We start from the raw sequence: 12,067 nt of genomic DNA, 5'->3' as shown, positions 1-12,067 counted from the left end.
TGTCTATAATACCCTTCAGTTTTTTCTTCTTTTGCCCCGTTCGCTTGTCTTAAATTTGGCTTGTTCGGCTTGTTTTTTCAGCCGGAACAGTATTTTTCTCTCACAACAATTCAGCCGGAACAGTGTTTTTCAGCCAGTTTCAGCCAAAATTCAGACCAGCGAACGGGGCTTTTCTTTTGTTTCTTCGTTTTTCCTCACTTATTTCATTTTTTCCTCTTCTCAGTTCTCTCCCCACCTTCATCTTCACCTCATGCCTCCTCAGCCTCATCTCCTCTTCTCCTGCCGCTGCACTCGGATGTGGCCCTTCGCCTCACCTCCCCCGCCAACGCTCCAACGCCAGCGCTTGGGCCCGTCTTCTCCACTACTCGGGCCTGACTCTGCCCCAATGTCAATGGATGGTGTTGGCTCCACGTCGAGAGATGGCGCTCTGGCCCAACAACTCAATTTGACCTAGGCTCGCAGATATGAGGATCAAGCTGGGGGAAGCCAAAATTTAGCTCCATGCCCCACATGCTCCTTTTCTCGGTGGGATTTGCGGGGGCTTCACACACAGAGCCGAAGCGTTCCGAGGCATTTGGTTTGCAGAGAGGTGAAGTTGTCGGTGCAGTCGTTGGTGAAGCACTAACAAACATGCCATCGATATCTTAGATGTTGATCCATTTTTCTACAAACATGACCAAAATTAGATAAGTTTGATTTAGGACAAAGTTCTATCGATAGCGAGGCGCTTGTGTTGACTTCATCGACCTTTAGACCTGTCGACTCAACATTAGTCATTGTGGCTTTATAGAAATGATATGTTTGTTTAGAAAAAAATACATATAATCTCTATGCATGCTATCTATTTAACCACCCGCTAGCTCTTTATCTGGGCTATCATTTAGAAGCGAGGTTTACGAGATTTAGGAACTGTTTGGCAGGGCTTTATCATCTAAAAACAGCTCTAGCTTCGTGTCGGTGCAGAAAGTGACCAACACGTAAATATTTGTAGTTTTGACGTACGTTGTGATCGGAGGTGGCCTAGCACTCAATGACACAGGGTTTATACTGGTTCAGGCAACGTGCCCTACGTCCAGTTTGAGTCGGTCGGTGACTTTATTCCTAAGCACAGGTGCTCGAAGTCTACAGTGGGGTTACAAACGAGAAGGAGAAAGATGGGGTGTACAAGAGGTCCGATCGGCTCCGGTCAGAAGGGCCGAGAGCGACAGGAGCTCCGCTATGAGCTAAGTGTTTAAGCGTATGCCTGAGGTCCGAACCTGGCAGTTCTGTGGTTGTGAGATAGTGAACTAGATCGATCTGGATTAACTTGTATCGATTTGAATCTAAAAGGGCTTAGCTATGTTGGAGAGAGCGCATCCCCTTTAATAGATAAAGAGGATGGCTTTACAAGTGAGAGAGTGAGGGTACGTATGCTACTGAATTTTGTTGCCTATGCTGGTAGGTACAAGATAATGGTAGGCGCCCACAATACTATTGATGTCACTATAGAATGTCAGATGCATATGGGAGGTTGCGTTGCCTTCTTCAGGTACGGCAGATGTCGGTACCTACAAATACTGTTGATGTCTAGAGGCATGTGAGGAGTTTCACCACGTTCACTCGGTACGGTAAATCCCGTCGCCTACAACATTGTCGATGCCTAGAGGCATGTGGGGGAGCCTTATCGTATGGGAGTCAATGGCGCCCACAATACTGTAGGGAAAATATCAGTGCCTACAACACTGTGTGTGTCAGGGAGGTTGCAGAGTACTGTTCCTACAGGCGTACAAGGTATGGTCCCTGATATCATGGTTTGATCTGTGCACCCTGCCTAGCTTTCTCCGTTTGTTCCCTGGTCCTTTTCGAGCGGGCGTCCCGGTCGGTTGGTCCCAGTCGGCTCTGGTTGCGCTAGTCGAAGAAGAGTGGTGAGCAGGGCTTCTACGAACCCCGATCGAAGACGCTGGGTCAAAGTCGGAAGTAGTGCTTGGACTAGGCCTTTCGATCAGAGAGGCTGTCCGGAGGCGGCTGGAGTTCGAAGCGAGCGCTCCGGTCGGAGAGGTGGACCGGAGTCGGAAAACGGGTGTTGTTCCTCCTCGGCCTGACCTTCTGGTCGGAGATTGGATCACTCCTCTAGCCTGTCGCTCAGGTATTTGGGCCAGGCCATGAGTTACGTGCTGTTTGCTTGGGGCGAGCTTTTGCGGGAAAGCCGGTCCGCGAGGGACCCTGGGTTTACGAACACAACAGGAGCCCTCGAGCCCCCGGGCGATTTAGGCAGAATCATCTAGGGGATTCTTGTCTTGACAGTGGGTGCGCGCGAGCGCACCCACGGGTGTAGCCCCCGAGCGGTTCGAGCAGAATCGTCTAGGGTTTTTTTCGTATTGCCAGCGGGGGATGTTTCTGTTTTTGTCGGTGGGTGCGCGTGAGTGCACCCGTGGATGTAGCCCCTGGGTGGTTCAGGCAGAACTGGCTGGGGGTCTTTGCTAGTGGGTGTGTTGTGCATGTTTTTTAGTCAAGACAGAGTTTGTCAACCAAGGCATCGTTATGTAGCCGATGCGGTTAGTTGTTGGGGATCGGATGAGACGGAGCTCACGGATCCTGGCGTCGGTGCGCGCTGTGAGATCGGGCGAGGCAGTTAGTTCATTAGTTTAGGGATTAGGTGAGACGACAAGGCGGTGCTCGCAGATCCTGGCCTCAATGCAGCCCGCACAGCCGAGGCAGTTAGTTTGTTAGTTTAGAGATCAGGCAAGGCGACAAGGCAGTGCTCGCGGATCCTGGCCTCGATGCAGCCCACGCAGCCGAGGTAGTTAGTTTGTTAGTTTAGGGATCAGGCGAGGCGACAAGGCCGTGCTCATGGATCCTGGCCTCGGTGCAGCCCACACAGCCGAGGCAGTTAGTTTGTTAGTTTAGGGATCAAGCGAGGCGATAGGGCGGCGCTCGTGGATCCTGATGGGGCGAGTTCGGGGTCATAGACCCAGGTAGTTTTTGGAGTGCAGTCGAAGTGTAACCGGATGGGGCAAGATCGGGGTCATAGACCCAGGCGTTTGGAGCGCAGTCGGAGCGTAGATAGATGGGGCGAGTTTGGGGTCGTGGACCCAAGCGTTTTGTGTCTTGAGCCCCCGAGACATGTCGGGCCTTAGTTGGGGTTGGTGTGAGTTTTGTGTGTGTTACCTCGTCCCTGGTTCCTCACAACTGGAGGGGCTGAGTTTTGTCACTTGTCCCGATCACTCAAGCTCGAGTGACGCGCTCGATGAGTTCGCTAGCATGTATGATCGAGTGGAATTCGGGTCCATCGTTCATGACGGGGTCAACATAGCCCTCTTGTGACATTCCACTGCTCCTTTACCTGCAACCTGGTAGATGCCTAGGTCATTCCGAAGACCGACCCGGGTGTCCTAACGGCATCCCCTCGATAGAGATTCTGTAGGCTTGGCAAGAGGTTCAGGATCGAACGAGAAGGTTGAGATGACCCTGTCTGCCAGACTAGGCGAGGGCCGCACGGGGCTCATGAAGGGTCGAGATGGCGACTAGAGGGGGGTGAATAGTCTTTTCTAAAACTTAATCGTGTCGGCTAACCGATACAAATGCGGAATTAAAACTATCGGTCTAGCCAAGACTATACCCCACTATATATGTTCACTAGCACCTTGCAAAGATAACAATTATGCAACAAAGGTGCCAGGCTAGCTAGAGCTCTCCTAAACAATTCTAGGAGCATGGTTACACAAACCAATACCACTAGTACTTTAAGCAACAAGGGAGCTCCTACACATGCTAGTAAGCAAAAGCACAAAGCTAACGATACTCACTAGCAATGCTCAATAACAAGGCAACCAATGCCTAATTAGAGAGTACAAATACTTAGCTACACAAACTAAGCAATGTGACTAACAAGGTTACTAAAACCAAATTAGCCACGCATGGGAGCTACTTCTATGCTACACAAGCAAGAAGGTAATTAGCAAGCTACACAAGCTATCTAATTACAAGAGCAACTATATAAGCTTAATATGTATAAAAGTAATTGCAAGCTTGTGTAACGGGGATGCAAACCAACGGGAAGAATAAGGTTGACACGATGATTTTTCTCCCGAGGTTCACGTGTTTGCCAACACGCTAGTCCCCGCTGTGTCGACCGCTCACTTGGTGGTTCGGCGGCTAATTAGCATCACCCGCTAAGCCCGCACATCGGGCGCCACAAGAACCTACCCCTTGAGTGAGGGTAGCTCAATGACACGCTTTACTAGAGTTGCTCTTTGCGACTCCCGCGGGGCGAGCACAATGCCCTTCATAAGCACTTCTCCGGAGCGCCGCACAAGCTTCTTACGCGCTTCGACGGAGACCACCACCAAGCCGTCTAGGAGGTGGCAACCTCCAAGAGTAACAAGCACCACTGGCTTGCAACTCGATCACCTAGTGCCACTCGATGCAACCTCACGATGCAATCGCACTAGAATCGCTCACTCACACAATCGAATGATCACTATCAAGTATATGTGTGATGGAGGGCTCCCAAGCACTCTCAAGTATGGACACAAAGTCCCCCAAGGTGCTCAGCACCAGCCATGGCCGAGGGCCACTTCTATTTATAGCCCCAAGGGCTAAACTAGCCGTTACCCCTTCACTGGGCAACGGTCGGGCCGACCGGACGCTCCGGTCGTGTTGACCGGACGCTGGACCTCAGCGTCCGGTCGCTCATAGACGACCATATGTCCCAGTTCCAACGGTCACTTGACCTGACCAGACGCAGCAACTTCAACTGACCGGACGCTGAACCCCCAGTGTCCGGTCGTTTCCAGTAAGCTCCCGAGCATGACCGGACGCGTCCGGTCGAACACGATCGGACGCAGCCAGCGTCTGATCACTCTCCAGCTACTGCTACACTCCACGTCAGCGCAACCGGACGCAGCCTGTCAGCGTCCGGTGCATTCAGATCCAGCGTTCGGTCAGTTGACCGACGCCAGCATCTTCTCCATTCTCTTCACCCTTGCTCAAGTGTGCTAACCACAAGAATTTGCATCCGGCGCAATAGAAAATAGACATTCCATTTTCCCGAAAGCGTCGAATCCCGCCTCGTAAGCTCGGCGGGAGGGAGAGAGGGACCCAAACCCATCTCACCCCTACAAACACCACCTCCTTTGTAAATGTGCCAACACCACCAAGTGTACACCACCATGTGTATGTGTGTTAGCATTTTCACAATCATTTCCCAAAGGATGTTAGCCACTCAACTTGCCACGCCACTCGATCTTAGCAACAATGCAAAGTTAGATCACTCGAGTGGCACTAGATGACCGATATGCAAACAAGTTTGCCCCTCTTGATAGTACGGCCATCTATCCTAAACCTAGTCATAAACTTCTCTACACACCTATGACCGGTGAAATAAAATGCCCTAGGTTATACCTTTGCCTTGCGCATTCCATTCCATCTCCTTCAATGTCGATGCAACACATGCACCAACACGATCAATAATGATATGATCCACTTCATATCATCACATGATCATATTGGTTCATTGATCTTGACTCTACTTGCTCTTCACCGTTGCCATCGTCCATCGGCGCCAAGTCTTGCTCAAGCTTCACCGCCACGCGGTCCATCATTCCAAAGCCTTCGACTTGCCCTTCACGCTTGCAACCAGTCCATCAAGCCAAGTCTTGTCTTGATCTTCTCCACCTTGATCACATGACTCAATGTCATGTCTCATGTGCAATAAGCTCCTTCATCATCACATGTGTGAGCTTTGCAACATCTCCAAGCCATTTTCACCTTCATGGCATATGTTGCTCACACACATGTACTTGTGGACTAATCACCTGTGTATCTCACATAAACACAATTAGTCCACCTAAGTTGTCATTCAATTACCAAAACCAAACAAGGACCTTTCAGCTCATCTGTATTTTTCTCCCCTAGCTCTTTAGTTGCTCATGTCGAATGAAGCAACTGCTGCTTCGTGATGTAACACGGAGCGTTGTGATGTATTTCGCTGCACGTGCGATGCTTAGTTCTCGGCCCCCCAGGCGGTTCAAGGCCCGAATCGTCCGGGAGGCACGGGTGTAAGAAATGAATGCACATATGGATGTATAAAATGATTATAAAGAAATAGAGAGGGTTGGTAGTGTTACCTTGATGACTCGAGTGACGGGGTTTAAAGAGCTCTAGTCGGAAATGTCCAACCGGGACCCATGCTCGTCGTTCATTACAAAGTCGGCATAGCCTACATGGGGCGTCCATTGCTCCCTACCTATCTCTCGGTGTGTTTCCTGAGCCATTTGATTGACTTAAGAAGCCCGATGGTTTCTACCGGCGGAGCTCTCGTTTTGGGTTTTTTCGGGTCTGGCCTCGGGAAGCAGAGAGCCACCCGCGTGCAGTGGCGCTTTGGTTCTTGTGCCCAGCGTGCGGTAGTGGTTGGTTGTGCGGTAGTGGTGGGCCATGCCTAGGCCACGTCCCGTCTGATCAGGAGCCGTTCCGTCGGGCAGGTGAAAGCTCTAGTTTGGTTTTGGTTAATTGATGAAACCCTAAGTGCTAACCTAGTTTATCAAGATGATTATGAGATAGGTAGCACTACTCCAAGTGATGAAGCAATGGCGAAGATCATGACAATGGTGACGGCATGGTGATGGTCAAATGCTCAAACTTGGAAAAGAAGAGAGAGAAAAACAAAAGGCTCAAGGCAAAGGTATAAAATGTAGGAGCCATTTTGTTTTAGTGATTAAGATACTTAGTGAGTGTGATCACATTTAGGATAGATAGCCGTACTATTAAGAGGAGTGAAACTCGTATCGGAATGCGGTTATCAAAGTGCCACTAGATGCTCTAACTCATTGCATATGCATTTAGGATCTAGTGGAGTGCTAACACCCTTGATAATATTTGTGAAAATATGCTAACACATGTGCACAAGGTGTTTGCAGGGTTGAGATGGGTTCAACGCTTTTGGGAAAATGAAATGCCTATTTTCTATTGCGCCGGATGCAAAATTCTTAGTGTTTGGCACATTTGAGCAAGGGTGAAGAAGTTAGAGTTGAAATGGAGTTGGTCGAAATGATGCTAGCATCGGTCTACTGACCGAATGCTGGGTCACTCAGCAACCGGACGCTGAAAGGCTGCGTCCGGTCGAGCTGGCAGAGAGGTCGCCAGTTTCGGTGTTGCACCGGACGCTGGACCTGAGATGCACCGGACGCTGGTTTCTACGTCTGGTCAAACTAACCGGTCTGCACAGTGGCTAAGGGTTGAGCACCGAACGCTGGCTGCGTCCGGTCAAGGTGGACCGGACGCGTCCGGTCAGAAAAATATGCCTCGGGGAGCTTACTGGAAACGACCGGACGCTGGGGCTTCAGCGTCCGGTCAGTTTTGACCGGAGCGTCCGGTCAGCTTCGTAGCCATTGAAATCTGATGAACAGTGTTTGAAGCTGGTGACACGTGGCGTCCATCGGGCGACCGGACGCTGAGGGCCAGCGTCCGGTCAGTATGACCGGAGCGTCCGGTCAGAGCGCGTTTTGCCTAGTGAAGGGGTATAACGGCTCTATTTGATGGGGGCTCTATTTATAGCCCCATGGTCGGCTCAAAGGACAACTCTTGCACATTTTCATTGACATAGCAACCTTGTGAGCTTAGCCAAAGCCCTCCCACTCATCTCCATCATTGATCCATCATCATTGTGAGATTGGGAGAGAATCCAAGTGCATTGCTTGAGTGATTGCATCTAGTGGCACTTGGTATTCGTGTTGCGCTGCGGATTTCGCTTGTTTCTCTTGGTGGTTGCCACCACCTAGACGGTTGGAGCAGCGGTGGAGGATCGGCACGAGTTGGTGATTGTTCATGGCCGTCTCCGGTGATTGTGAGGGGAGTTGTACCTTCCCCGGCGGAGCGCCGAAAGGTAACTCTAGTAAATTGCTCGTGTCATTGAGTTACCTCACTTATGGGTAGGTTCTTGCGGTGTCCAATCGTGTGGACGAGGTTTGTGAAACACCTCTTAGCCGCCGAACCACCAAGTGTTGGTCGACACAACGGGGACGTAGCGTGTTGGCAAACACGTGAACCTCGGGAGAAAATCGATTGTCTCTTGTCTTTGGCATTCTCCCGGTGATTGGCTATATATTCATCTTGTGATTGGTTCATCCTCTACACGTTGGTATAATCACCTTACTCACTTATTTACATTCTTGCAAACTAGTTGACACAAGCTCTTTAGTGTAATTAGAATTGAGAGCGTGCTTTACTATTTATATTCATCTAGTTGAGCTCTTTAGAGTAGCAAGGTTGAGAGCTCTTAGTGAGTAATTACATAGCTAGTTTGTGTACCTAAGTAATCATTGTAACTAGAATTGTTGAATAGGTGGCTTGCAACCCTTGTAGAGCTAGAGCAAGTTTGCTTACGCTATTTGTCATACTAATCAAATTGCTCTAGTTGATTTATAGATTTTTAAATAGGCTATTCACCCCCCTCTAGCCATATTAAGACCTTTCAGCAGGTGAAGGGTCGAGATGGCGGACTAGAGGGGGGGTGAATAGTCTTTTCTAAAATTAATCGCGTCGGCTAACCGATACAAATGCGGAATTAAAACTATCGGTCTAGCCAAGACTATACCCCACGATATATGTTCACTAGCACCTTGCAAAGATAACAATTATGCAACAAAGGTGCCGGGCTAGTTAGAGCTCTCCTAAACAATTCTAGGAGCACGGTTACACAAACCTATGCCACTAGTTCTTTAAGCAACAAGGGAGCTCCTACACATGCTAGTAAGCAAAAAGCACAAAGCCAACTAAGCTCACTAGCAATGCTCAATAACAAGGCAACCAATACCAAATTAGAGAGCGCAAATACTTAGCTACACAAACTAAGCAATGTGACTAACAAGGTTACTAAAACCAAATTAGCCACGCAAGGGAGCTACTTCTATGTTGCACAAGCAAGAAGGTAATTAGCAAGCTACACAATCTATCTAATTACAAGAGCAATTGCACAAGCTTAATATGTATAAAAGTAATTACAAGCTTATGTAATGGGAATGCAAACCAACGGGAAGAACAAGGTTGACACGATGATTTTTCTCCCGAGGTTCACGTGTTTGCCAACACGCTAGTCCCCGTTGTGTCGACCGCTCACTTGGTGGTTCGGTGGCAAATTAGCATCACCTGCTAAGCCCGCACGTCGGGTGCCGCAAGAACCTACCCCTTGAGTGAGGGTAGCTCAATGACACGCTTTACTAGAGTTGCTCTTCGTGGCTCTCGCGGGGCGAGCACAATGCCCCTCATAAGCACTTCTCTGAAGCGTCGCACAAGCTTTTTGCGTGCTTCGATGGAGACCACCACCAAGCCATCTAGGAGGTGGCAACCTCCAAGAGTAACAAGCACCATCGGCTTGCAACTCGATCACCTAGTGCCACTCGATGCAACCTCACGATGCAATCGCACTAGAATTGCTCACTCACACAATCGAATGATCACTATCAAGTATGTGTGAGATGGAGGGCTCCCAAGCACTCTCAAGCATGGACACAAAGTCCCCTTAGGTGCTTCACACCAGCCATGGCCGAAGGCCACTTCTATTTATAGCCCCAAGGGCTAAACTAGCCGTTACCCCTTCACTAGGCAACGGTCCGACCGACCAGACGCTCCGGTCGTGTTGACCGGACGCTGGACCTCAGCGTTCGGTCGCCCACAGATGGCCACATGTTCCGGTTCCAACGGTCACTTGACTTGACCAGACGCAGCAGCTTCAACTGACCGGACACTGAACCCCCAGTGTCTGATTGTTTCTAGTAAGGTAGCGACCTCGACCGGATGCGTCCGGTCACACTCCAGCTTCTGCGTCATCGTACATTAGCCTGACCGGATGTAGCCTGCCAGCGTCCGGTGCATTCAGATCCAGCGTCCAGTCAGTTGATCGACGCCAGCATCTTCGTGATCAACTCGTTTTCACTTCTAACTTCTTCACCCTTGCTCCAATGTGCTAACCACCAAGAATTTGCATCCGGCGCATTAGAAAATAGGCATTCCATTTCCCCGAAAGCGCTGAATAGGGACCCAAACCCATCTCAACCCTGCAAACACCACCTCCTTTGTAAATGTGCCAACACCACCAAGTGTACACCATCATGTGTATGTGTGTTAGCTTTTCACAATCATTTCCCAAAGGATGTTAGCCACTCAACTTGCCACGCCACTCGATCTTAGCAACAATGCAAAGTTAGATCACTCGAGTGGCACTAGATGACCGATATGCAAACAAGTTTGCCCCTCTTGATAGTACGGCCATCTATCCTAAACCCGGTCATAAACTTCTCTACACACCTATGACCGATGAAATAAAATGCCCTAGGTTATACCTTTGCCTTGCGCATTCCATTCCATCTCCTCCAATGTTGATGCAACACATGCACCAACATGATCAACAATGATATGATCCACTTCATATCATCACGTGATCTTATTGGTTCATCGATCTTGACTTTACTTGCTCTTCACCGTTGCCATCGTCCATCGACGCCAAGTCTTGCTCAAGCTTCACCGCCACGTGGTCCATCACTCCAAAGCCTTTGACTTGCCCTTCACGCTTGCAACCGGTCCATCAAGCCAAGTCTTGTCTTGATCTTCTCCACCTTGATCACATGACTCAATGTCATGTCTCATGTGCATTTAAGCTCCTTCATCATCACATGTGTGAGCTTTGCAACATTTCCAAGCCATCTTCACCTTCATGGCATATGTTGCTCACACACATGTACCTATGGACTAATCACCTGTGTATCTCACATAAACACAATTAGTCCACCTAAGTTGTCACTCAATTACCAAAACCAAACAAGGACCTTTCAGCAGGGCACATCTCATCGGTCAGGGCGCATCTCATCGGTCAAGGCGCATCTCATCTGCATTAAATGGGAAAGAGAGAGTTTTTCGCTCCGCCGTTTCGCCCTCCCCGATCGACGCAACTTTCCCTAACTGCTGTTCCCTTTTCCTTAAGTAGAAGGGAGAAAGTTTTTGCCCAGTTCTTTTGCATGTTCCTCAGCTGTCGCCTCCTTTCCTCTTCCTTCTTGCCATGAGCGTTCTTGAGAGCCGCGGTGGTTTCTAGGAAAGAAAGGGGAGAGAGTGAGGGAGAAGAGAAAAACTCACCAATCCTTTTGCGATCCCAGAGCGAAATGTCAGACTAGAGTTCGTCCACCGTGAGGGAGTCAGTGTTGAAGGCCTTCGTTACGAAGGGGTTCCTGTCGCTGAAGGAGGTGGCACACTGGAGGGCTCCCAGGAGGGAGGAGTTCCCGCAACCTCGGACTAGCGAGGTGGTGTCCTTTCTCACCTTCCATGAGCGCGGGCTAGGGTACCCCACGCACTGGTTCCTGCGTGGGCTCCTCAATGAGTGGGGTATGGAGCTGTAACACCTTAATCCAACGGGGGTGCTGCACATCGCCGACTTCATCACCGTTTGCGAGGCTTTCCTCAGGATGGAGCCGCAAGCAGATTTCTTCCGGTGGCTGTTCTCTGGGAGAGCCTTGACGGTGGGGAATCTGGCCGAGATCGAGCCGGTGGAGGGTTTTGCCCTGTAGAGGAAATCGAGCGCGAGAGGCTCGTATCCCGCGTACCTTCCCTGCGACTCCAACCGGGGGTGGCATGGGGAGTGATTTTACATCAGGAATCTGGTGGAGGCGTCGTTTTCGGCATTCACCGGTGAGAGGCTGGAGAAACATGAACGTTGGTCATGGGGTTGCGCCCGTAAGGAGAGGAAGAAGGTGGAGGTCATCGAGGAGGAGCTCTAGAAGCTTGTGCGGCGTGGTCTTGATGGGGTACGAGTGTTCCAGACCCTCTACCACCCCTAGGTCACGCCGTTGGTGGAGAGGACGCGGCCGATGTGGATGTACAGCGGCGCGTCGGACTCGGACCGTGCATCGCTGGAGGATCTACTGGATGATGAGGTCTGGAGTCACCTTGGCCGGGTGCTGCAGTTGAAGCCCAAAGAGAGGGTCGAAGGGAAGCCCACGCCTTTCAACTCCACGATCATGTCAAGACTGGTATGCTCCCTTCTCTTTAGTCCATACTTCTTCCTCTGCTTTTCCTATTTTTTGATTTGGAGCCACACGTTCCA

The sequence above is a fragment of the Miscanthus floridulus genome, chromosome 18 (assembly GCF_019320115.1).
Source record: "Miscanthus floridulus cultivar M001 chromosome 18, ASM1932011v1, whole genome shotgun sequence".
Taxonomy (NCBI): Eukaryota; Viridiplantae; Streptophyta; class Magnoliopsida; order Poales; family Poaceae; genus Miscanthus; species Miscanthus floridulus.
Note: the sequence above shows the minus strand (reverse complement) of the source record.